General features: G+C 44.4%; 1 protein-coding gene across 4 annotated transcripts in view; it reads left to right on the plus strand.

Annotated features, from left to right (window-relative positions):
• LHFPL2 (LHFPL tetraspan subfamily member 2) overlaps positions 1 to 26,890 on the plus strand; it is a 145,933-nt gene that overhangs the window by 45,062 nt on the left and 73,981 nt on the right. For 3 of the 4 annotated variants that reach the window (XR_006786737.1, XM_045847990.1, XM_045847991.1), the window contains exon 3: positions 22,105 to 22,162. The gene's annotated coding sequence lies outside the window, so the exon portion shown is untranslated. Of the gene's footprint in view, positions 1 to 10,026; positions 10,073 to 22,104; positions 22,163 to 26,890 lie in introns of those variants that run through there. The other variant, XM_045847992.1, reaches the window with a different exon arrangement.

Here is a 26,890-nt window from a genome sequence, read left to right on the forward strand (position 1 = left end):
AGAGCAGTTTTTAAAAAAGGCTTTTTTATCCTGGAAATGATATTTTTATGGGAGCAGAAGTGGGAAGCGGGAAGTACCTGGTGGAGGCAGCTGGTGCCTCTACGGTCCAGGCCCATCTTCCTCCAGCATAAAACTATAAGGTGGAAGTGCACCCCCAAAGATCTCAGGGCCTTGGTCTCTTGACTTTGGCTCTTCCTCCTTCCTTAATTCTGGGAACCCGGTGGTCTTATTACCCTTCCCATTTCTGGGCAGGGAGCCACTTCTCCTGATTGCCACAAGGAAGGGAACTAAGTCAGCCATTCCTGATGCGGACAGTGTGCTCCCTGGGGAAGGCCTCCCCTTGAGGAGGAATGGCACAGCCCTGCTGGCATCTGCTTTAGCTCCCGTGCAATTGTCCAAAGAGGGTAGTGACCCAGCCCTGCTGTGCAGTGATGGCTCCCTCCCGAAGACCCAGGTTAAGTGCAGATTGGCACAGCCACACTTGGAAACTGCCTGTTGTTGTTGTTGTTTTTTTTAAATTGTGATAAAATACACATAACGTAAAATTAACTGTCTTAATATTTCGAAGTGTAGAGTTGTTCCGTGGCATTAAGTGCATTTGCATTTTTGTGCAGACATCACCACCACCCACGTCCAGAACTCTTTTCATCTTGCAGAACTGAATTTGGTGCCCATTGAACAGTGACGCTCCATTTCCCGCCCTGCCTTGGCCCCTGCCCTTCCACTTTCTGTGTCTATGAATTTGACTGCTCTGAGAACTTTGCACTAGAGGAACCATACAGTACTCGTCCTTCTGTGACCGGCTTACTTAGCACATGTTCAAGCTTCGTCCATATGGTACCGTATGTCCAAATTTCCTTTTTAAGGCTGAACAATATTCCATTTTCAGTATATGACACATTCTGTTTATCCACTCATCTGTTATTTCCACACTTTGGCTGTGTGGTTAATGCTGCTATGAATATGCTGTGTACTGCCCATGGTTTTTGTTCTGCTGGACATGAACTCAGGAATAGAGTCTGTCCTGACTGTGTGAGGGAACCTCTGTTTGCACAGCTTTGAATCTTTTCTGAAATTCAGAACAACTGTCTGACTTACCAAGAGTAATTCAGCCGAGTGTGTGTTTATATGTGCCTGGATTTTCACTCACTCAGAGTGATCAGGCAGAACTCACTGGGGATGAAATTAGAAGTGAAGGAAGTGAAAGAGCCCCTGGCCGGGTAGCTCAGCTGGTTGGAGCATCGTCCTGATACGCCAGGGTTGCGGGTTTTATCCCGGTCAGGACACACGCAAGAAGCAACCAATGAAGACATAAATAAGCAGAACAACAAAATCTATGTATGTTTCTCTCTCCCCTCCTTCCTTTCTCTTTCTAAAATCAATACATTAAAAAAAAAAAGAAAGTGAAAGATGTTCCAAAAGGGTCAGTTTGGTTCATACTTGTGAAGCTGTAGTAGAGAGAAAGGGAAAAAGACCCCTCTCCCCACAGGGTGGAGAGTTTATGCAGCTTACCCTGAGAAGTAGAAGCCGCACAGGGGACAAAGCCAGGCGAGCTGTCACTTTGAGGAGCTACCAGGGTGCCTTTTAGAGAGAGAGGAATTCCCTGGGCAGAATTTCCTGTGGATTTTCGGAGGCTCTCTTCTCCGTCTCCTCTGGGCAGGGGTGGGCTGTGTGCTCTCTGTCCTTCCCGGCCCCTTGGGACACTGCTGTGCCTTCTCTGGGTACTTCTGGCCTCTTCCACCGTTCTCTGGCTGGAATTCTACTAACACATGTGTAACTTCCCTTTGACTTCTAACTATAGGTCTGCATTGCTTGTTAAAAACAATGTTGTACTATTGTTAATTCAGTTAATATGTGTTCTTGACCACTGTGAAAAGACCACCAAGTAGAAATGATTCGATGGGAACCATTTTTTTAGAAACACTCCAGATGTCGTGCACAGCATACCCTTCACAGCTCCCCCGAGCTGGCCCTGGGTCTGGAATCCGGTCAGGAACCGGCTTCTCAGACCCAGCAGCCGCGTATTCATGCTGCTGGTGTGTGCCGGATGGAACCGTAAGAAGACGTGATGAATGTGCATTTGCCCTTTATTCTTTCTGTTCATGCTGTAAATACTGCCTCATCTAGAACTAGATTCCTTTTTGGTCCTATAAGTCCCCACAGCACAAGGTTTCTACCAACTTCTATTCCCCTCACTTACCTTACTCAGTGCTTGGTTTTAACAATGCTCACTTCTCTGAAAGAATGTCCTGTTTGATAGTTGTCAAAAAGAAAGAGCTCCTCCACCAAGGCAGGGAGTAGGGATGGGGATGGTAGGGATTACGTGGCAAAAAGGATTGCTCACATTTTCTTGGCATTGGCCCTAGGCTTTACTCTGGATTTTACACGTCATCGTGTGTTTCTGTCCCAGCTCTTCTGTCTTGCGTTTCCCAGATGATTTCATGGAAAAGCAATGGCAAATTGTGACTTGTCTCTTCTGCTAGGACTTTAACAGATAATTTGTTCCCAAATGTAAACATTTTAGTAAGCCTTTTGTTTAGTGACTCATTAATGTGATGAGGAAAATGCCCTAATAAAGATAAAGGAGCTATAACTGTTTCAAAGGCTGCAGAGGGAAAAATGTGAGGGCTCACTAGGTCAGCCACTTCTGTCTGTTCTTTGCATTTTGTTGGTTGCCTGGTCATGGGAACAAAGAGACAAACTGAGGGGTTATGTCCTCATCTTAATTCTCCTCTGTAAACTTGTACATATGGGCGAGTCAAGGGTGTTTTCCTTCCGTAGAGAGTCTGTCAGTATGGACAGGGACTGTATTTGAGGTGATTTTATGAAAAATAGTGAGTTTCTCCTCTTTTGCCACAAACTAGTGCATTAAATGTGTTGTTAGGTTTGCATCAAGAAATACTTGGTTAATGTTAAATGGTCAACAGAAATGTCACAAATCCCCAGGTGTAAAGGGTCAAAGATTCCCAAAGATAATCAAAGGCTTGAGAGAATCAGAACTGTCCTCAGCTGTAAGCCTGTGGTTACAGAAGGCATGCTTCGTGTTACCATTTGCAGAACATTCTTCTGGGTGTATGATGACCATACACTCTACGTAATTTCAGTAAGACTAACTGTTCCCGTGTGGATGTAACTGTTCTGTTTAATGAAGTATAAACTCATTCCATGTAAAGTACTCTTTGTCATAAAAGTACGTTGAGCTTTATTAAATCCAAGAATAAACCTCATAGATGTTTTAAAAACAGTTGTCCAGCAATTTTCACTTGAAATATCAAGAGGCAGTTGTGTGCCTCAGTGATTGTCAGCCTTTCCGGGAGGGGAGACCTAATTGTATAATGGAAAAAAGAAATTGAATAGCACTCTCCTTTCCTTGATAGAAATTTTACCTGCAGCGATCGTTAGTTATAAAAATGTATGAAATGAGAAGGAAAAAAAATGAATAATAGTAAAAATACATCAAGAAGCAAGGTAAATTGACGTGGAGGCTCTAGTAGGTACATTATGGAGAATTTGGATTCCGTTTTATTTACATAATGAATGAGTTAATGCCTTTATCTAAGTTTGTATCTACTCTCCTGCCAAGTACTTGTCAAAAGAAAATACAATAATCTGAAGGTAATGTTTCATTATAACATACTTTTAAAGTGACTCCCCTCCCCTTTTTGTTTTGCTGTGGCTGGCTGGGTCTTCCTGGACCACACCCCACCCCTAGAAGTGAACTGTAAGGCAGTGCCAGCTCTAACACGGGCCCGTGAGTGAAAGTGGGTACGTTTAGCATAGGATGCAGGGGCATTTCATAGTAGACACAGGTTGAGTTTCACAATGATACAGATGTTTTAGTTAGATGTCTTTCTAATTACATAGACCTGTAAAATGTTCTTTGTAAGGCGTGGTCTTGCGTGCCGCACAGATCATATTCTGCAGCGACACCCTGCAGCGTCAGGTTTAATTTGGGGTCCCTTTAACTTGCTCGTGGGGGTGCAGGTCAAGGAGGGATGGAGAAGTGGAGAGTAGGTGCCATTGGAGCTGAGTCTTTACTGAACAAGTCCAAAGCTCAAGCTGTTTGTTCCAGTGGACTTTGAACCATGCTGTGTATGTAAATTAGATGACTTTCCAAATTTTTAAGGAAAACCTTTCTTTTCCTTCTGCTTCATATCTAAATGGAAACAATGCATAGTCCGGGTCATTCAGGCCTGACTCTGAATTCTGGCTGCCACCTAATAGATGCTTGACCTTCCTGAACTTCACATGGAAAGGGGACAATAAATTGTGCTGCACATGCTGGTTAGCAGCATTAAGTGAAATGGAATATGTAACAATAGTTATTAGTCCCTCGTCTTTCTTTGGCACATTAACATTGAATGCCTTGGGAAAAGTGATTTATTTTAAAAGGTCCTTGATGAAACAAGAGAGAAAGCAAAATTGACTGTAGGATGAGAGTGACTAATGCTGTGCACCGTGCATCGCTCCTGACACTATCCTAAGTGCTTTCTCACAGTAATTCTGAGTTGGGTGTTGTGACGTCATCCCCACTTTACAGATGAGAAAACTCAGCCTAGAGCAGTTATATAACTGGAGTTAACGCTGCTAGTCTGGCTGCAGAGCTTTTAACTCTCCAAATGGAGCTTTCAAAGAGGATAATGAGGATGACAGTAATGATAACACTGTATTACCTAGATTGTTACTGTGCTTCATCCTTTGAGGAGGACTTCTGTTCCTCCTAAGGAAAAAATAGAAGATGGCTAGGAACTGGATGAGAAAAAGGGAAGGGGGTGTGGCCAGGGTCACTGGGTCAGTGCATGGCAACCTGGAGTGTGTGTAGGATGAAAGAGGACAGTACAGAAATCCTTATAAGAAGTGGATGCTGTCAAGTTTTAAAAATATGGAACAGACACAGGGAGGTTCACTGTGTTGTTTGAGATCACAGGCCATGCCAGTGGCCAACTATAGTTAGAAAGGGCGCTGCAGCCCCAGAGCCACACAGCTTCGGAGCGACCCAAGGGAAGTGTCGGGGAAGTCCTGGTGCACCTGCTTCCTGGCTCACTTGGAGCCAGGTGCATCCCAAGCCTCCTTCAGGGATTCAGAAACCGCCAGGGGAACGTCATTGGCACAGAGGCCCTCACTTGCCACGAGGCCTTTTTCTCAAGGTACCAGGGAGGCCACCACCAGAAGGGGGAGATGATAAGGGTTCACCCGGCCTGTGTGTGGAGAATGATAGAGAGAACCCCGGGCCGCCTTCTTCCAGGGCTAATCAGCTCTCTGCAAACTGAAGGCTCAGCGCAATTTTAAAGAAAGTGAGGGAGGCAAGAAACCAACTGAGGTTGGACCCAAAGCCTCTTGGTGTTGTGTGGTGTTTTGCCCTGTGGCTGGGGATCCAGTTACAGATGCTCGTGATTGTGGCCTTTGCAAACATTTGTCAGAGAAAGTCCTAAGATGTCCAAAGGCTGCAGAAGAGCAGATGTGTAATTAAATTTCAAGCGCAGTTGCTCATAATGGCTTACATATGGACCTAGGGTATTTCGGATTCGGACCTGAGTCCCTGTGTCCAGGAGGTGTGGGACGCAGAGACAAAAGCAGAGATTGAAGGTGTCAGCATTTTCTGGTGGTCTTTTCCTGTCGTATCATTTATTCTTGGCCCACAGGCCCTTAAAAGTGGTGAAATTCTTTCAGAATAGTTAGCTTGCAGTGTCTAACTTTGTCATCATTTGTCCTAGTTAGGAAGAGGGTGCCAATCGGCTTGTCTGGCCAACAAGCATCAACCAGAGCAACATACAGATTGTGGGAAATATCTAGGACCGAGTTTGATTGGCTGTGCAACAGACAGTTTAACATTGCTAGTGAAGTTCAAGGTATCTGGGATTGCCTTGGTTAATATCTGGTTTTCACAATTCATATGGCAAGGACTTTAATGACTATAAGTACCATTAACAGTGAAGGACAGGATTGAAAGGATAGGAGTAATTGTAATAGTCTGATAGTTCTTTTTGAAGCAACAGCTACTAGGTGTCTCTCTACCTCCAATAAATAAGCCTACTGAGTTCAACAACTCAGTAGGCATTCATGAGGCAACAAAAAGAATTAAAAAGAACACTCCACTATATATAGAATAGTCTAGTTCTTGTTATGTTGAAATGCCCTTTTCTATAGCTTTCTGAATAATAATTGCTAAAAACAGTTTATTCTATATTAATAAACAGAGGACCCAACATTGAGTAGTGGGACAGAATTTAAAGACAGTTATTTTTCTACAAAATCTGGAAGTTCTGCTGCTGTTTGTTGAGTGTGCATAGCTCCTGCATGGGGGAGGGCAGCAATGGTCCAGCCTTGCTTGGGCTCACCATCATGACATTTGAACATGCTGAGCGGGAGTCCTCTTCACAGACTCGGTGGTCGGCGTGTGCTGTGGTTCTGTGGGAACTGGGGCACAGGGCAGAGGAGGGGCAGGGGGTGAAGGGCCTGTGGCAAACCAGCTGTGTGAGGGCTCGGTGTGCGGGGCTTTGGTTACTCATTTGTGACATGAGGACACTGCTGTCCCTGTATGTGCTTCTAGAAAACCAGGAGGGATGGCACTTGAATGCTGATGCGACAACATGGAAATCAGATGGCAGACGATGACGCAACCGTTGGTGTTTGCATCCTGCTTTATCACTGTAGCATCACCCACTTGATCCTTACGGCTGCCAGGGAGGTAGCTCCATGACGATCCCGTTAGAGAAGAGGCACTGAGTTTCATTGTAAACTGAGACTGAAGATCCCTTAGTTAGCATCTAGAAGAAAAGACATTTTTAAAGCTATAACTCCTTTCAAAACAAAACAAGTAAGCCATTGATAATAAACTTAGTCAATAAAAATTTGCATGGGACAGAAACAAAATAAGTCCTCCTTTTTTAAATTCTAGGGCTCCTGTTTATGCAAAGTGGCCCACAGATAAAGAAGTAACCAGTCTGAGTTGAGCTAGATGAAGATTAAAAAAAGTTAAAACCTTTATTTAGCTATTTATTTGCTTGCTTATTTCCTGTGACTGTGTTGCTGCTAATGTATGAATCCTCTGCCATCACCACCCTCAAACGTCTTTCTGATTCCTGTAGCTGAGGAAGCTCCAGTGACTTGCCTGGTCCTTTCCTTCACCTGAAGATCCCTGTCAAAGCCCTTGATTTCGACATAACCAGCTGGAATATACATGAAAAGTATTCTTGTTAAATGAGATTCCAAAGAGCAATTTTTCAGGAGTCTTACAAATCATTAACCCACTCACTACAAGTGCAAAGTATACATCAGAGAGGGCATTTCCATGGACGCATCTCTCTCCTTGGCTCAGTCCCGAAACCTGGGGATGTTTCAGCCGTGGCTCTGATTGCTTTCGCTGGTGAGACCCATGGTGCAGGGAGATGGCCGAAGTAGCAAAGTCACTGGACTGATGGCACTTCGTATTCTGTGTGAGAGCTTTTGTGCTTTGCTTGGAGGCACTTTTCATCTCTTTCTTCTGAAGAATCAGATTTAAAAAGGTGGAGGACATAAATTACACTTTTGTACTGAGGTTTGAGTTAATCTTCACTATTATACCGTGTGTGCCTTTTTCAAAGGCTCTGCTCCCCACGCAGCGGTCTGTGAGTCGTCACTCCCCCTGCCCCCAGATGTACCTTCTGTGCAGCCGGGCGTCGGACTCGGAGCGCTTGCACAGGTTGTTGCTGGACCACAGGGTAGTTCTGCCTCGAGGCAGGGTGTGTAGCTAGAAGCACGCATGCCAGCGTGAACCCAGAGTTTGAGATGGAGTGAAGTAGAGAATGGTGTCGGAAGCCTCGGGCTTAAGTGATGCCTGGAGGCCATTTCCCGGAGAATATAGGCAGTAGAGTGAAGCCACTGACCTCACCTCTTGATCTCTTGGTAAAGGAAAGTACCTGTTCCCTGGTGGAGGGAATAGCCCCTGAAATACACACGACCATGCCGTGTGCGTACATGTGACAGCCCACGCCGTTGCCAGGCAAGGGTAAATGTGACTGCTTGAAATGGAATTGCCAAAACCTCCATACAGGAACCTTCCTTCTTCCAAAAAAGGACACTCTCAACAAAACCCCAATTGTAGGTGCCCAATTCCAAAACTCCACAAATGTGCCCTGCCAGAGAGAGCCCGGTCCCAGCCTCGTATGGATTCTTTAGCTGGCAAAAAATGGTCTCTTCCTCCTCCTCTCTGCCCCTTAGGTCATAGTTCTTTTCTGCTCTCTTTGCTTTCAAAAAACCCATAATATTCCTTTATTCTTCCTGTAATTGACATTTTTGCCACAAAGATAATGTGCTGGCATTTCCTGTCTTTACATTGATCCTCCAGAAAGGTGAAGTGCAGAGGGCCGTGCCAGAGGATAGAGCATAATTAAGGTCTTTGTGCTGCTGTCCAAGTTCTTGAGAAACTGTTAGAACTGGATGGCCGCGACGTTGGCCAGTTGAGGCCAAGCCAACATCTGTACTTGTCCTTCCTTCCCAGAGGGCTTGACAAAAAAAGAGAAAGGGAAGAGTTCAAGGAATTAAAAACAGAGTTTGCATTAGGATAACATTTGGGGTCAGGTAAATATCTCTTTTGAGTTTCATTGAAAAATTCCAGGAGGCCAAGGGCAAAGTCTCCAGAAGACTTGTTTCAAGAAGCGTAGCTCAGTGGAAAGTTCACCTTTTAAAAAATGTAGGAAGCCTGAGTATGGCGTTGCTTAGGGAACCCTAGAAAAACAGAAGAGGAAAGGACACCAAAATCCAGAACTTCTTTTCCTCATTTGGAAAGTATTGGAAGGCCTGGGAAAGATTTTCCCCAGTGGCTAGAAAAATCTCCATTGCACATGAGCTACTTTCCTTCCAGGAGCTGCAGAGTCACTTCTTAAACTTGTGAACTTGAGTCGTTCATGCGGACACCCGTGGTGTGTGCAGACACGTCCGGGCGGAGGGGGCAGCGTGCCCGCCCGAAGGAAGCCAGGCGCGCTTCCGCTGTCTGTGGTTCAGCCTGCAGCCTGGTCCTTGGTTGCTCACTGTTGTGTTGTTTCAGTTACCAGTTCCCGGGTTCAGATGATGTCCTTAAAAAGAGTTATGCTCTGGTTTAACTTTTTAAAAAAGTTGAGAGAGGCAGCCTCCTTTGACTCTGAAGGAAATTAAACCATAAGTCAGGCTACCATCGGCAAGTGGAATTTCTGTCCTGGAGATCTTCAAAAGTAGAGCATAAAAATTAGGCTACTTAAGTAAGTTGGCTTGGAGGCTAACCAAGACAGCCTCTCAGAATGCTCCAAGTTTATAAAGCAAGTCATATTAATTTTCGTGTATCCTTAGAGCATAAGGAAAATCAGTACTTTGTGACGTTTTCTTTTGACTTCTTAAAAACATGTTCAGTACTCTGTGCCTAGAAATGGCGGTGCCTCTCTTTTGCATTGTATGCTAATGTTGCTTGTGGCAAGCCAGGAGTGAGTGGGAGGGAAAGGAAGGAAGAGGGGTTGTGGGTTTAGAAGATGACATTCAATCTTTTCAGAGGATGGTACTGAGAGGACACTTGGCTGAGACAGAGCTGACTTCACGGAGCCTATTAACAAAGTCCCCAAAGGATTGTACTTAGCGTGAGGGCACTTCCTGTAAAGCACACTGCATTACTGAATGATCAAGTTTGCTGGCTTTAAATGGTCTGTAAAATGCAAAGAAGTTGTTTGGTTCAATGTCATTGGAAGCTATTAACTTTAAAAAGTTAAGATTGTTTATAGCAAGGTTTGTAAATCATCTGGCTCCAATATGAGCCTAGAATGACAAAAAGAAAGGTTCTTTGTGGAGTGTCAAAACCACAGTGAACAGTGACTTGTTGAATCCCCAGTGTCCCCAGGGCTGTCTGCTTTTTCTGCAAATTGCATCCAGCTCTAGCCTACCATGTAGTAACAAACCAGTTCCTGCCTCTTACTGACCTTAAAGACAGACAGTTCAGGGCTTGTGAGCACCTGTAGGAAGGACTTTTTTTTTTAGGAATGGGAGAAATTGAAAGCTGGTAAAGATGTTCAGCAGACGGGAAAGCAAATGTAAAATTGGGACTCTTGCCTCTTCCCTTCCCCACACACAGGTAATTTATGAAAACTCTTCTCTCTTCCTTTTTTTTTAGTAAAGATTTGTCTTAGCAATTTAAATTGTCTAGTTAATACAATATGGATGTAAGATTTTCCCAGGGACCTAGAAACTAAAATATAGTCTCTTCTCTTTGTTTTTCTTCTCTCAGTCTTTGTTTTTGTTTGTTTGTTTGTTTTATTTTCCCAGGCAGGCAAAAATAAAGGCGAGGACTCTTGCACTATAACATTTGGGTTTAGTGCTGTTTTCTTTTCTTATTTCATTTATGAAAGGACACATTCATTAAAATAAAACCCTTATGTTTTTAGTTCTTTCTCTTTAGCTTTCCTTTTATTTCAAGTTTGTTTTGCCATGTGGTGGTTTTCAAGGTGTTTATTTACTGTGAAACCCTTTTTTTCAAATGGAATCTTGTGTTTAACCCTAATGTATGAAGCAGATAAACTTTAGCTGTTCTGGGGGGTTGCCCCCCACTCAGCCTCCTCGACCCCACAGGAGATACATCTGATGGGGGAGGGACTGGAGGAACCTGGTTTCTGATCCGCTGGCAGAACACAGGATGAGGAGGGACTGCCTAGTTTGCTGTCCCCAGCTTCACCACTGAGAATGCTTTTGTCACTCACTTCTCTGGACTCCTCTCTTGATGAATGATGGCTTCGCACCAAATCGTCTCTGATGTCCTCTCTTCCGCGACTGTCAGCAGGTCTGGGCTGTACTCAAAGAGCCCTGGGGCCGTGCAGTCTTGGTGACTGAGGAACATGCACAGTGAGAGCAGGAGGCCCGGTGAAAGGAAGCAGCATCCTGCTCTAGCATGAGTGGTCTTCGGTTCCTGCACGGGAAAAGCTCAGGAACCCAAACTCACGCGTTGGCAGCATTGTCTCTGAGGACAGTGTTTTTTGGAGATTTCAGCAAGACATCTGTAACCCTCTAATACAGAAGAATCGTTTGGAGAAAGAGATTTAAACCAGTTGTGAGTTGTTTCATTGATTGTAGTCAAATTGGTTGGTAAGTGGTTAGCTATTAATAATATAAAATATTTTCCTCTCACTAGAGAAAATTATGTCCTGTCACTTTTTCTGTGTATGTGTTAGTCTGGAAATGCATCTGAGGCATAGTTCAAGAATCTGAAGTCAGTTAACACATTTGGTTAGAGAACAGGGGTGGCAAGGCCAAGGTCAGGTTCATGCGCTCTGTGGGTCAGTCAGCTGGGTGGGGCTCTGTGGCCAGACTGTACTTTTAACCCCGACCAACCGCCTCCCTCTCACATGTGTGCCGCAGGTCACAGGGAAGTTAGAGAGTGTGGAAGGAAATCCGAACTCAGCTTTTCCTCCCGGGGCCCAGCAGGGCCTTTGTCCCGGTAGTGCAGGGCTGGGCCTCTTATCTTGCTGGACGGGAGGTGCCCTGCCTCCATCTCCACAAGGGAAATCCGAAATACTCCCCGTGAGCCGGAGTCTCACTGTTGTTTGTGTATCTCCCCAGACTGAAGACAAAACTTCCAAGGCCGAGTTAGAATAGAGATTATTGAAATAATGCTCCATAGTTCTTGTTGTTAATGTCCCCTCCTCCTCGCTGGGAACTGGGAGAAGGGCTGGCGTTTGAAATCTGCTTCTGTTTTAACGTCTTACAGTCCATTGTTTGTAGGCATTTTTTTCTTCATTTAAACACCACTTTGCCATTAAAATTTGAAACACTTGATTTTTATCTGAAACAGAATAGCATTCAGGAATCTTATGAAAGTTGTTTGGAAAACAATAATATGATTCCAATGTACACAAATCCCCCAGAGAATAGTCCTATATGAATAGATTTTTACTATTAACTAAACATGGAACATTTTCTCTCATTTCTTAGCATAAATACAGTAATGTCTGAGGTCCCATTAGAATTTCATTGTTGCCCAGAAGCAACTAGATGTAGTTAAAATTTGTTTCCTATGAAAAATCAGAAAGATGAGTAGTCTGAAGTAAGGTATCTCTAATACTTTTTTGATGAGCAAAATATTAGTTTTTATTATACAAAATTCAAACATTACAGAATTATAAAGTGTAAGCACCTCTTACTCTCAGCACCAACCAACCCCCATGGTAATCACCACCAAGATACTCTGGATCCAGTGTGAAAGTGGGCATAAAAATTAGAATTCTAAAACTTTTTCATTTTAATCCCCAGAATTGCTCCAGGTCAGTGGCTTCCGTAGTGTTGTAACAGTGAGTGCTTTCTTCAAACAAAATTTTAAGTGGAATTCTCATACAGAAAAATAAAAGGGAAAAGCAGGGACGCTCAAGCCGGAGTTGGGGAGGAGTCGACCCAATGCAGCACCGCGGCACTGTGGCGCCGCCGGTGCTTCTCCCTGTGCTGCAGTGGCCGAGTGGGCTGGAGCCTTCTCCTCCTCCACTGGCTGACTCTTCTACTTGGGGCACTCACAGTGACATTCGTTTCTCCTTCATTGACTTCGGCGGTTATTTTTAGTTAAGCTACAGTTAGTCACAGACTTAAAAGCAAACCGTCTAAGTCGACCAGTGATTTTTGTTTTCCTGTCTTGACATTGAACCATTACATCGAACTCAGCCTTTGAGTTTTAGCTCACTTGCCACACTTGTTACTACTTGTTAGTCTGTGCCAGGGAGTTTTTTTCCTTGTGGATTTAACTTTAAATCTGTAACTACAATGCTTGCACCATGGTGGACATTAATGTTCATGGACCTTGTAGGAATGAGTAATTGTATTCCTGATCGTTTTCTTGCCCCCACTAGATAATAAAAAGTAATACAGCATTATTGCATCCTGTAGGCAATGCTGGAGGGTCTTTTAATCTTTCATCAGACTGGAATAACTGAGAGTCCTGCAAAAGGAAAACAGAGCCGTTGTAAATGTGGCTCTGCCCAATTGCCGTGTGGCTCCTTGCTGTGCCCAAGTGCCGTGAGGAGAAGATGGCACTGAAAATGGCCTTTCTTAGTTTCACAAGGTGTTCACATTTACAGTGTGCGTTTACCGAGCTCCTGCTGTCTAGAGCAGTCTGGCTAAGCCTTGAAGAGAGAGGGAGAGCAGGTACTTCAGTGCTCCCACTGCTTTAACGCACACATCCCTGCAAGACAGGCGCTAACACTACTTCTCTACCATACAATAGCGAGCTCACCCTTACTTACGTGACCTGCTTTTTAGGGGTAGACTCACTCCTACCTGTGACTTCAGTCACCTCCTATATGCTGATTGTTTCCCAGATTATATTGCCTGCTCTAAACTCCTTTACCCACTGGAATCACCTGTTGCTCACTGGAATCCCCCCTTCCTGGTTGCCCAACAAGGTACTTCAAGTTAAAAAGTCTGAGAAAATTCTTCTCCCTACCCTCACCTGATCTTCTTATCTCCCCACCCCCACCCTGATCCCAGAGTTTCCTATCTTGCTTGAGACATTCTCATCTGCCCACACATGTATCCATCAACCGATATTTACTGAGAACTTGCTCTGGCACAGGCACCATTCCAGATCTTAGGGGTCTGCACAGCACAGATGAAAACATACCAGAGATCTTGCTTTAGTGGAGCTTACATTCTAGTGGACAAAAAACTAACTTAAAAATCTGTATGTAGGTATGTCTGTCTGTCCATCTATCTGTGCGGATAGGTATTAGGTAGTGTCGAGAGCTATGAAGAAAAGGATAAGGATAGCAGATGGTGCTAGAGACCTAGAGACATGCATTGTGCTCCTGTTTAGCCAGTGTGGTCAGGGCTAGCTAATGAATGAGATGAGAGGACAAGCCATATGCATCTCTGACTTGAGGGCCTGCCTCACCCTTCCTAGTCATGGACTGAGTCATGGCCATTTTTGTAATGTTGCCCAAGCCACATTTTGTAAACATTAGCAGATGGATGGAACTGGCGTCATCACCCAGTGTGCTGGGTGTGGCAGAGAGCCATGCCCAGGGTCCGCGTGAGCTCAGAGAGGACGGGGTGGGAAGAGGGCAAAGGCAAGAGTGAGTTTGCAGAAGGCTGCACGGAAGGTGACACAGAGTTTCACGTGAGCAGGAGGGAGCATATAAAGGCAGACAGTTATGGGCAGAAGCCCTGACGCCTAAACCCTTAGCTTTGGAGAACAGGGCATTAGATTTGGGGTCAAAGCAGGCTGCAAAAGGGGGAAGCACGGTTGTGACCTCTGATGGGGTCAACACAACCCAGGACATGTGGACTGGGGATAGGTGTGTTCTGAGAGGACGACTTCTGTTAATCTGACTTCGAATGTTGTCCTTGGGAAAGGAAAGATCAGAGAAAGACTCTTAGGTTCCGCCCTTTCCTTCCTTCCCAGGTGCCTCCCGGAAAGTGTTCCTTTTCCAGATCCTCCCTGTCCTTCTTTTCTGATTGTAGAAACAGTCACAGCAAAGTTCTGGTTCTGAGAGCTGGACTGGAAGGTCAGTCGTTTACATTTGGAAGAAAAATTTTGCTGTGTTGTGCCACCAAGAAGGGGCCTGGCTGTGATGCCCACAAGCTCAAGGGAGGGAGGGCAGGTCTCAGACTTCGCTTCGGACCTGAGCCGGAAGGGGGGTCTTGGCCTTGCTGGAGGGGCAGGAAGGACATACTGTGGCTCTTCTGGGTGGAGGGGTGTGGGCTCTGGGGGGTCCAGGCGTTCCATAGGAGTGAGATGAACATGCAACGGGGGCTCTCGTCCCTGGGAAGCTCTGGCTTGTTCCGCACGCAGTTTTCACATTATTTTGACTTTAATGTATTTGCCTTCATTTTCTCTAATTTCTCTGGTTCCCACTCTCTCCCACCACACTTAAGGTTTATTTGGGAGACTTTGTAAGTACATTGATTCAGTAATAAGGTGTCTGTTATGTATATTTTATTCCTAATAATAATTCATTCTGTTTGTGGTGTGTATATTCCTTTGCCGAGGTGAGCAGAATTGCTCTAGAAGATTTTAGGAGTAAGTGCCCACCTTGTTATCTCCCTGCCTAGAGGGTGATGGCTATGCTTCTGTTTCCTTCTGGGGCGGCGGTTGTGCTAAGTAGGCCTCACAACTGGACTCCACCACCGAGGTGTGCTTAGGATTTACTTTTGTTGATAAAATGCATTGTTGATAAAATTACTGAGCAAGACTTAGCATTATCATAAGCCTTATGAAAGTATTTTATTAAAGCTTCATGTTCCTTTGTTTTGTTACAACACAGATGTTTTACAAATTTCCTGAAATGTTTTACCCTGAAGGTAGTCGATGCCTAATCATGTCACTCGGATGCAGTTAGCATCACAGTGATGTTATTCCTCTGCAATGCATTCGGAAGCTGCCCTCACTCAGGCTGACAGGACACAGGCCTTGGGGCTCTGCGTTGGGTAATCGAAGCTCTCCTCTTTGGCTCTGCTCCACCAAAATGCTGCTACCTGCTCACCAGTGTTCGAGTTTTAGGAAAGTGCAAAGTGTTTGATTCTGTAGACTGAAACTTAAGGTACAAATCACAAGATACAAATGGCTGTGAAGAGATCGCAGTGGCCCTGGGTGTTGTGGTATAGGCAGTGGCTGCCAGGCCACCCCTCAGTTGAGGACACAGGAGGGAGAGGTGCCAGGGCACCAGCCGGCAGGGTTACCCAGCAGTGCCAACAGAGGGCACTTCCCGTGGGGGCGGCAGATGGTACCTTATGTGTGTGGTTCTCCCCAATGCCCAGCAGGGACTTAGGTGCCCAACAGGTGTTTTTCAACTGGGGTGGGTAAAATAATGGACAGATAAATGTCCTTATGCATGTGTAAGATAGTGGAAACGGCAAATATTTTAGACTGGGGAGCCAGGCCTCTAAAAGCCAAGTCTCCATTTCACCACTAGAGCTGGCCCTGCTTAGATGCAGACTCCCTATCTCTGGCTTTTCTTCCTCCCTCCCTCCCTCCCTCCCTCCCTCCCTCCCTCCCTCCCTCCCTCCTTCCTTCCTTCCTTCCTTCCTTCCTTCCTTCCTTCCTTCCTTCCTTCCTTCCTTTTATTGATGTTTGAGAGAGAGGGAAAAAGAGAGAAAAACATTGATCTGTTGTTCCTGACCGGGGATTGCACCCTGCAACCTTGGTATATGGGGATGGTGCTGTAACCCACCGAGCGACCCTGCCAGGGCTCCTTTCTCTGGTTCCTTTCCTTCATTTACAGGCAAATCCTTTAAAGGAAAGGCATTTCCAAAATTGTGAGTTGGCCTGTGTTGATGGTGTGACAGCTCTGTGCCCTTAACAAGCATCACCTGTGTGTAGGTGACTCTACACAAGGGTCTTTGGGAAGCGGTCCGCAGGTCAGGCAGGCTTCCTCCTGGACGTCGGGGTTTATCATTGATGCCCACCTGGGAGCAGGGTCTCCACGTGATCTGTATACTGGGTGGAGCAAAAGTAGGTGTGCAGTTGTTCGTATGGAAAATAATGCAGTAATTAATAAGTAGTAACACAAGACTAAACTCTGTGTTTCATGTACTCACAGCTGTAAACCTCCTTCTGCCCCTCCCTGCGTGCTTTAGCCTGCGCGTGTTCACATTACCCTGTTTGGAAATTTTAATGAGCAAACTTTCTTTCCTTCTAGTTTTAATCTTGGCATCTGTTTTTCAGAAACATGGGTCTGTTACTACTTAAAGTTCATGCCCAGATTTTGAGCGCAGGCTGCTAAGAAATGACAGAGACACTGTTTGTCAGCACTTCCCATCCCAGTTTGCCTCTGCTGCCCGTTTGCCTCACCCCCCACGGGCTGCGCTCACCTGTCCGCCTGTGATGACCAGTGTCCGCCCATCTTAAACGACCTGTTCTCACACAGGTGGTGGCCGTGTTTGCTGAGGCCTACGCATTGCTGGTTGCTGGTGCTTGGCAACATTCACAGCAGTTGCCCTCTTGCAAATGATCACATATTTGTATTCAAGGTTGTTTTTTTTTTCCTTAAAGAGCAAGAGGATTAAGAGCAGTTGCTGTGTGGAGGAGGGTTTCTCAGAATTACCTGAAGCTCCCTCTAATTATACACACTTGCCCCTGTCCCCCTCCTCCACCATCCGTATTTTAAGGGTATTCCAGGGCAGAAGGAGTTCCTGGAGGCTGGTCCAGACCAGGCATTTGGCCGGGCGTCTGCTGTGCCTGCGAGTCATCGTTTGTGCTTTCTCCTCATGCTGGAATTCTTCCTGTCATCCTTGCCTGATGATTTTCTCCCTCCGAATAACCCAGTATTTCTCTCTTCCTCATACTCTGCTTTTGACTCTCCTGATGCAGTCTTCCAATCGTTCATTCAGTGAACACGCATGAGACACCCACTCCATGCCAGGCGCCGTGCAGAGAGGAGTGAGCAGAGTGAGTTTCCTTCTCGGGAAACGGCCAACCGTTATGTGGAGAAACATGGCCCTGGCTGTGCGTGCATAGTAACAACTGTTTTGATGCACAAACCTGATGTGTCGCAAACGCAGTATAATCGAACCTGACTTGTTGCTGGCTATTTTGTTGTGCCCAGATATTTAAAATTTACCCTATAACAACTTCCTGTTGATGTGATTTTTGAATGAAGTAGTTTCTCCTTCCTTAAGGGAAAAAGGAAGTTTTTGTGATCAACATTTGGCTCATAGTTGTTGAGGTCTCTGGAAACTTGAACTGCAGTCATTCCCCCTGTGGCGGAGTGGCAGGCAGGCCTTGTGGAGGTTCAGTTTCCCAGCCTTTCACACGAGTTCGTTAACACAGTCCAGCCTTTGGCAGCCTGCCACTCTCTCTGCTTGGTAGACAGCTCCGGGAAATTTGATACTCTCATGTCTTTCCTTGAAAATCTTGCAAGGTTCAGCAGTCCTTCAATGGCTGACCCATTTCTCTTGAACTCCTGTTGTCAGACTCAAATGCAAGGTTATCCTGGACCTGCTGTTAGACTAGAGTCAGTGTGTTTCATTGACTTAAAAAAACAAAAACAAAAAAACAACCTACCAGCCAAGTCTTTGAGAAACTTATACTTTAGAGGCAGAAATGGGACACCATTCTTTGTGCTTATCACGCTGTCACCAACTTTCCTTAAAATGTGAACCAATTTCCTCAAGCATTTAGTGTATCAACAGACCATAGTAAAGCAGGGTTTGGACAGTTACTGGTTTAGTTGACACATGTAAGCAGAGCATTAGAGAGAGTGTCTGCTGGAAATACAGAGTACTTCTTAGTGAGGTGGAAGGGGTGGTTTGCGAGAGGAGTAGGTTTTAGCTTATCTCCTTTGGTATTCATTTCCATGCTTCAAGTTTTGGAGGACCATCCATGCCCCTGTTCTTGATGAGTAAGTTTGGTGGTTGAAAACCATCATGTCTTGGTTGTTGCAATATCACTTAGCTGGAATTACCTTGGACTTGGGAATCGGAAATCCCAGGTTGGAGCCCAGATTCTAGCATTTACTCATTGTGTGATTTCACTTAAGTTTTTCAAATTCCTGGTCTGTAAAATGGCAATAATAAATGCTGTGTCTGCCCTCACCCCCACTCCAGCTACCCTTCTACTCTTAGAGTGGATCAAATGAGAATATGAATTGGAAAGTGTCATGTGACTTATGTGGGGTTTTGCCCTGAGAACTTCCATTCTCGCCCAAGATGGGCGTAGTGAACTCTTGCAGGGGTCAAGGAGGACCCTGTGTTAGAGGACAGGTATCGAGACTTTCCCCTCCTATGGCTTCTTAGCCTACCTGGAGGCACCCTAGACCACTTGGGGTGGCTCTGTTTCATATGACATTGTTTCTTTAGTTAAGCTGAAATTTATCCTCAAAACTAACTTCTGAGATAATTTACACTTTTTGGTTCGAGTATTATGGAGTAATGTGCAACAATTAAAACCGGTATGTTTCAAGTCACAAAAGGTTATAACTGAGAAGGGGGTCTTACAACTCTGCTTCCTGTTTTTGGCATTTCTATTCAATAAATCAGAGCTGGTGCCTACCACGTGGGTATTCAGACACTAAAAGCATCTATTGTTTCTCCTCCCCATCTCCGGAAGTGGACCAGAGGGCATGAGACGCAAATGGAGATGAATGGGAAGTCAACATTTTTAACTCAAAGCTAACAGTAATTTGCTTTTGAAAAATTTTTTTAATTGAATTTATTGGGGTGACATAATAGTGATTTTCATTCTCTCTATAATAGAGTACTTGGGAGAGTCAACAGTGCCTCCCATTTACTGGGCTATAAATAATTTAAATGGCCAGATAGACTACTAACCTATAAAAACGGAGACAAAATGATAAATGATGAAGACAGATATTTCTAATTTTTATCACTCCCCTGTGTTTAACAGCCAGCTGGGGAAGGACATTAACTGCACGTAGAAAAATGGAAAAGCAGGGACAGGGCAGCCCGGTAAGGCCTTTGCGTGCGCTGCCCTGGACGCCCTCCCCACGGGAGAGCCCTGCGGTGTCCTCTCCCAGAGTAAAGGCAGGGCTCGCTCTCTGCATTGAGTTCCATGTTGATTAACCGAATTTAAAACAAAACAAACAAATACAAGTAAAAGGAACAGCCCTGGCTTTGCTGTTGGACGCCATGGGTTCTGTTTGTGACCCTGGTGCTGTCTGGCAGTTCGACTTGGGAAAAGTCAGTCTCTGTGCCTCAGGACTTGTTTCCCTCAGAGTTAAACTGGGGGTGGAACTTCCTGCCCAGCCCGTGTTCTGTAGTTGTTGGGATTAAATGTGACAGTGTATGTGAGTACTCACTTGCAACCTTCTGACTTTTGGGAAGTTCTTTAAACATCTCTGTGCCTGCTTCCCTATCTTTCATTTGGGGATAATACTCATGCCTACCTTTAAAGTTTTTATGAAAAGTAAATGAGTTAATTCCCATCAAGTACATAGAGCAGTGCCTGACAGTAAATGCCTAATAAAATCACTATTATTTTGTGAACTTTGGAGGGCTCTGTGACAGTATATGTTTAATCTATTGTATTTTTTGAAATAACATTTAAAAAATAAAAATTACTATAACACCCTGTAAAATGACCAAACCCAGTAACAGAATTGTCATGTTTTATCTTTTTGATCACTTTGGGAGTTTCAAAAGATAAGACTTTATTGTCAGAGAAGCTTTTTCATGATACTGAAAACTTATTCCCAAGTACCCTTTTCTCTTCAGAATTTAGGCCAAATTCATATATTCTAAGAAGTGCTTTTCCCCAGCAATGGGAGTTTGGGAAACGTGGGGCGGGAATCAGCACTTGCCCCTGCCTTCTCTCTCTGGAATCTCGAAGCTCTTGGGATCCATCTTGGGATGTCCAGAGCTTTGCTTGTGTTGGATATAACAAAAGAGGTTTTTGAAATGTTATCTTTGATTTTGGACTGTGCTAGTTCGAGTATCTTTGTGAGCCGTTTCACTTTTAGAGGCCACGCAGTGCTGACCGAGACCTCCATGGAGGACAGACCCATTCCTCGTGGTCCTGGGGTGCTTTCCCAGCAGCCGCTTTCCGACAGGAATGCCGGTCGTGGCGTCCTGTGACTCTCCCTAAAGGGGTGAAATGAAGCTGTGGGAACTGCTTGGAATTTAACTAGTAATTAACTTACTAGAATCATTTTTTTAAAAATAAAATCATAGCTCCCCTAAGCTATTATAACAAAAGACCTTATGAGTTCAGAATTCTCTTTTAATATATTTTTTTTGAAGTGAAACCCAATGCCTCTTGTGCAGTATCTTTGAGCTGGTTACTGAACTAAAATAGTTTCTTCAGACAGAGGGGACTTTGAGCCCTGCACTGGCTCTTTAACCTCGAATTATAAGTATGGATATGCACAGCCTGGTATTACAGATTTTTGTTATCAAAGTTTATGATGGGTGTATTGGAAAGTTTGACATTATAGAAGATGGGCGCTTAACCTTTCTCTGCTTTCTTGTTTATCAATAGAATTCAAACTGTTGAATGTTTTCTGTTTGATCCACCTTACGTGGAGTTAAAACTATTTCTTTATCCCTAGTTGTGTTTTTAATATTTCTTGAACCCTAAACCCTTTATTTCTAAATTTTTATTCATATGCTATATCCCGTTATAGTCCTAAATAGCATGGTTAGGCTAATTATTTTGAAATGATGGAATTACTTTGAAGCATGCAAAAAGCAGAAGTTCATTTTTATCTGTTAGTCAACTTCTTTTCCGGAGTTCTAGGGCCCGTCCGGTTTCTGTTTGGGAGGTGATGGAAGGACTGTGTATTGTGGAAGGGGTGTGCTGTCATGGGGTCCCATGGCAGGGTAGAAGAGTCCTGTTTGGAAACCCTGGATCTGTGTCATGTTGGGGAAGGTTCTCTGCTTCTTTCAACATTGGTTTCCTCATCTGTCAGTGGACATGCTGACTGTCTGGAGAGGTTGTAATCTGATGCTACACCTTCCTAGGTGCGCAACAGCTTTCCAACTAGTGGTTAACTGTGATATTTTATGTTAGAAATTTGCTCCATTTCTCTTGAATATTTCCAAGCAATCCTGAACAGACATTTTGGGATTTGTGCATGTATTAATAGACTTAAAATTTTTAAGGTTACCTGAAGACTCTGAGAACACCAAAAGGAAGATGATTTCTGAACAGACTGATCAATCCTTCAATTAATTCTTACTTCTCAGTTCCTGTTTATTGTGTTCGAGTTTTAATGATGATTTTTTTTCATTTCTCCAGTCTTTGACATCCTTGTGAATTTAGCTTCTAAAAAAGTTAGAGTTATTGTAGAAGACATAGAGTGCTACCAGGATAGTTTTCTCATTCACAATCTCATATGTCATTCCTTAGTTTGTTGCTGGGTTATTTGTGCCTTTGTGGTTGTTACCCAGCGCCCTCAAGGGCACAAGTAACATTTCTAGTGGGTCCCTTTGTGAGGGGAAAGGAAAAGCCAGTGCAAGGTGTGTGTTCTTGGGCTGCACCTTCCACACGGCCTCTCAGTGTTTCTGGTTCCTCGGTGTTCGCCCCCGGTGTTCACCCCCAGTGTGGTTCACCAGTGCCCCCACGGCTGTGTTCTGTTGCAGGCTGAAGAACATGCTGCTTGGGAACAATATTTGGAACATCACAAACACATGTGTTTTTTTTTTTAATTCAACATTTTGTTTGATTTGTTTCTCCAGGTGACATTCTCCTGAACTTGCTCGCTGAGAGTCCCCAGCATTCTTGCAGATACACTAGGTAAGTAAATGAAATCAGACACCCTTATTGTGTCGGTAATTCTTTGGAAACACTTTCTAGGTGGCCACCAACTTACTGGAAAGAGGTGCAGTTTTTGGAGGGGGAGGTGGCAGGGTGAAACACCATTTGATGAGCATACACAAATGTTTTAAAGGACCCTGTAAAGTTTCATAAATGGTGTTAAATTTAATGCTGTAATTTCCATGCTTCAAATTCCGACATAAATTGTTCTGTTACTGTTCATAAAAACAAATTTCAGAGTGCTTTATAATGGGCATAGCTGACTAAGTTGTATTGCCTTTGGAGCTTTTCTGTGGACCATGTCGCTGTTATCCTTTCTCCCTGCAAGGGGAAGTAGAGATGGCCAATTCAGAGTACTCATCGTGCTACTGAGTGTCAGCTGAGTAGAGGAATTACTTACATAAAAGTTGAAAACAGTTGACTAATAGGTGATTTATGATTAACTCTATGGATTATCATGTGTAAAGGTCACTTTTGGAAGATATTAGTAACACTAAATAAGGGTTGAGCGTGCATTCAAGAAAATCAAGGCCTCACGATGAGCGGGGGCGTAGCTCAGGCCAAGGGAGCCAGCATGTTGTATGGTTTGGGACCAAACAACACCTCCTACTCGGGAGGGTCTGCCACGTGTAGGGGGTTTGTAGCGCATTTTCACAGACACCATCTCCTTTGTGGAAAGGCAGTCTTTTTAACTTACAGATTCTAGAGGAGGAGAAATTGCTCTTGGTCACAAATTGAACCATTGACTTCTTAAATGTTATTAAATTGTTCTAACAATGACTGCTGGGATTAGATTAGGAAACATGGTTCTTCTTGTTTCGTTTTATGGGAACTATAAACACTTATGAGTTATGAAATTAGTTGAGCAAAGTTCTTTCTCATGAGAAAGCCAGGGCTGCCGGCCGCAGACAGGCGGGTGTCCTGAGAGGGCTAATCGTTGATATTGTTACTGCTGATCTTTAAGTATCTGCTCCATATTTATCTAGTGAAGGTGGCATTAATAAAGACCCTTAATAAAAATATATACATTTTCCTATATGTTGAAAATAAGGGATTTATTGCATCTGATTTTCTGAACCAGGTGTTCATAAACCTGTTTAAAATTTAGCTAATAACACCATCAGGCGTGGTTCAGATCCAGAATTTCAGATGCCCGTCAGCCAGGGGACACTGGGGTTGGCAGTGGGGCCCGCTTTTCACTCATGCTGTTCTATGGGGGAAAATAGTCTCAGGAGAGGCAGGTCTGTGCTGGTGAGCAGTGTGTTTACTTCTCCTCGGAGGCCCAGTCCGCATGAGCGGAAACAGGACCGATTGCATCTTGCCCCTTATGTAAGGAGTCTCATGTTCACCCCTGAGTTAAGTGGCTCCACATTTCCGATGTGTTCCAGTGATGATTTAGTCCCCCATTGTGGTTGTCGCCCTGGCTCACTGCCAGGCTGGCCTGTTTATCTAGCTCTGGGGAAAAGCCAATTCTATTCCGCCAGTGCCTTGAGTAGCTAAGTCATGTTCACCCTTGAAATCCCCCTCGCTGATGATTCAACCAGCTAAAACAGCCTTCTCGGTGTCTTTTTTATTCTTGACTGTGAATTTATCCCATAGAAATGCAGTAAAACTTGACCAAGTCAGACATACACAGGAATGACAATTTCGAATTAACAGCATCTGGATTACAGAGAACTCTGACCTTACTTTCTAAATTAGCACTCTCTTCTTACCGTATTACTAGAAATATGGACATATATTCCCAAGTGCATGATTGCTGGCTAGATGTTTAGTTTTGACTGGTGTATGCATGAAACAGGAGCAGGGAATACAATTAAGGTTATCAGTGTGCTTGTTTCATGTCTGTGTCCTGGGTGACACTGAAGTGCATTGTAAGAGGTGGGAGAAGAGGCTTGGACTCAGAATCCTTCTGATCTGGGTGTGAGTCCTGGCTGGTTCACAAGGTGATAGTGGTGAGGTTCCTAACCTCTCTGGTCTGCCTCTTTGTAGCTGGTGCCAAGCAAGACCAAGCCACTTTCCTTGTCAGAACGCTCCCATTGCAAGTACATGATCTGTGACGCCTGCAGACTTTTGAGTGGGAAACACGGCAAATGTGTTGCCATCCTCGTACTATTCCAGGCTGTTAAGTGAGTGAGAGTGCACTGACCAGTACTGTAAGCTCTACTCAAGAATTAAGCAGAATGGATATTTGCGTATTAAACAGAAGACTTCATAAAATTTCATGAAGAATCTTTCGCTAAAGAAAGGTGGCTTTCCTTGCATACAGTTTCACTGCTATAACATTAAGGTTTTTAAATTCTAGGTTTAGCGTATAAAGTTTATTTCCACCAGCACTTGGAAGCAGATAATTGGAGAGGTATAGCACTTGATAAGAGAGGGCAGAACAGCCTTCTGCCTTTATTGAGGGTGAATTGAATCAAATATGTGGGCTCTGGGTAGGAAACTGATAAAATAGAGTGGAAACAAGACAGTGATTTTGCAAGATTTTTAAAAAGCAAATTAAAGTAATTAAATATATTAAACACTTAAAGTGACTGTAGTTCTGTTTCTACTTTTGTTGCTTGCACGTTGATAGTTTGCCTTTTCTCTGATAAGGAGTTCTGGCTAGACCTGTTTCTGTCCGATAGGAGTGTTCTGAGGATTCTCCCCTGCAGGAATGCTCTCTTCCTGCGGAAAGCTGCTTCCCTCGGTGGGCCTTAAACTTCCTGAGGGCTGGTCTGAGTCTTTCATTACATCCTTGATGCCCAGTAGAGTGTCTGATGCATGGTAGGTGCTCATGAATACCTGTTGAATGGACAGAGGATAAATGATGCTTAGACCGTAGAGCTGGTTCTCTGATGTTTCTGCACCAGTCACTTGAAGAGACCACACTTCAGACACGCTGCAGGCCTCTCAGCACAGTGCCTGACACATGTTGTGTGCCTAGTAAATGGGCAAATGGAGGAGTGAATGTGGGCTGAAGTATAACTTCCAGTTTGTAAAGGAGTTTTAGGAGTATGACCCATCTATAACTGGGAAAGCCATGAACGTTCTTTTGAGCAGAGAAGTGAAGTTAAACAGTAAGAAGGAACCACAGGCAGCAGAATGACTGGAAGCCAGAAGACCAGGTAGGATGCTCACTGGCCAGAAACAGTGAGGGCTGGAGGGAGAAGTGGGAGGGTAGGGTGGGCTCACTGGTGAAGCACTGCCTGGGGTGGGCAGGTGCCCCATGGGCTGGTGTTGGGCAGGAGCTGGGGCAGCTGGGGCAGAGGAAGGGTGGGATTGCAATAGATAAGCTTCAAGTGCAAGTGTTAAGAGAATTCTCATGTAGTGGCTTTCATTCTTTTGAGAAGCAGGAAAAATCATTTGTTTCAGGGGGAGGAAGTGAAGGCAGGATGAAGAAGAATGCGTGCTTCCCTCCTGGGAAGGGGACTCTTCTTGGGGCTGCTGTGGCCAGAGTGTCCATGTTCCTGTGAATCTGGTCCTCTGTCTGATGGCTTGTTCCACAGGGATTTCAGGTCCTCCATCCAATGGGGTTAGTCTGTAAGGATGTTCCAGATCTCACATCAGTAACTGTGCAGTTTTGTTTTAGTCAGAAGTCAAGGGCTATGAAAAAGACTACAGCTAAATCCTCCAGCAGGTAGATTTGGCACACAAGCTGGTACTCCTTCTGTCGTTCTGTCTGCATGGCGAAATGCCCGTGATCCTAACATCGAAAGCTTTTTGCTTTAGCGATCCACTTTTAAATTGCTTTTTGAATGGGAGGAGGTGAACTGACCCCAGCTGAATGGTGTGGAGGTGTTTCCCTCATTGTCAGTGTGAAGTATGTTTATGCTTTTATATGAGGCTTGTCAATATAGGTAAGTAGGAGCTGTGTACATTTTATCCTGGGCCCCTTTCTGTTTCCCATGCTAAACCATGGCAGTCCTGCTCACCACCGAACAAGGCTGTAGTGCAGCTCAAAAGTTCTGAGATCCATCCCCCATAAACACCATGTCTGCTTTTGGAAATTTTGTCATGATTTCCTACCATAAATGGACTTCTTCTGAATTAAATACTGATTTAATCTGCATTTCCTTTTGGTTTAATTCAATAACCAAAATAAAATTTGTGTAACCCTTCCCCTATCTTGTGTTCTCACTCGGGGGGCAACCACTAGTTATAAGGCTAGGGTGCCAAGCAACCTCTGAAGATAGGGTTGTCCCCGACACCCCTTCTGTACCTTGGATTACCCAGAGCAGCCTATGAAAAACTCTTACAAGTACTTGGCAAGCTCAGATGGACTTGGAACTGTACCTGATTTTGATCCCTATTATTCTATACACACAGCCAAGTTGTGTTAGGAAATGGACACTTCCTGTCATTAACTCACAGCATAGGTCATCCCTTTCATGTAACGAGGCAAATGTGACTGAACCCCACTTTAGCCCTCTAGTGTGACTAATTCGAAAAAGTTGGTTCCTCTCTTGTTTCCTCACCACATTTCTCTCTTCTTGCTTCGTTTTCTTGCTTCATTTTCAAACTCTATCCCTGATTCAGCTGAAGTCCAATTCGTCCCCCCCTTTTATTCATGGAATAGCTGTGGATTAGAAAGACAGTCAACCTAGGCTGGTGGTCAAGTGCTTTCAGGGGCTCTTTATTATCATTCAAGGTCAGGGTACCTAGTTTATTGACTATTTGCACTCAAATCAGGTACATTTAAGTCTGTCCTAGAAATTGTCAGGC

Source organism: Phyllostomus hastatus, unplaced genomic scaffold (assembly GCF_019186645.2).
Source record: "Phyllostomus hastatus isolate PE091 unplaced genomic scaffold, TTU_PhHast_1.1 phas_contig_58, whole genome shotgun sequence".
NCBI lineage: Eukaryota > Metazoa > Chordata > Mammalia > Chiroptera > Phyllostomidae > Phyllostomus > Phyllostomus hastatus.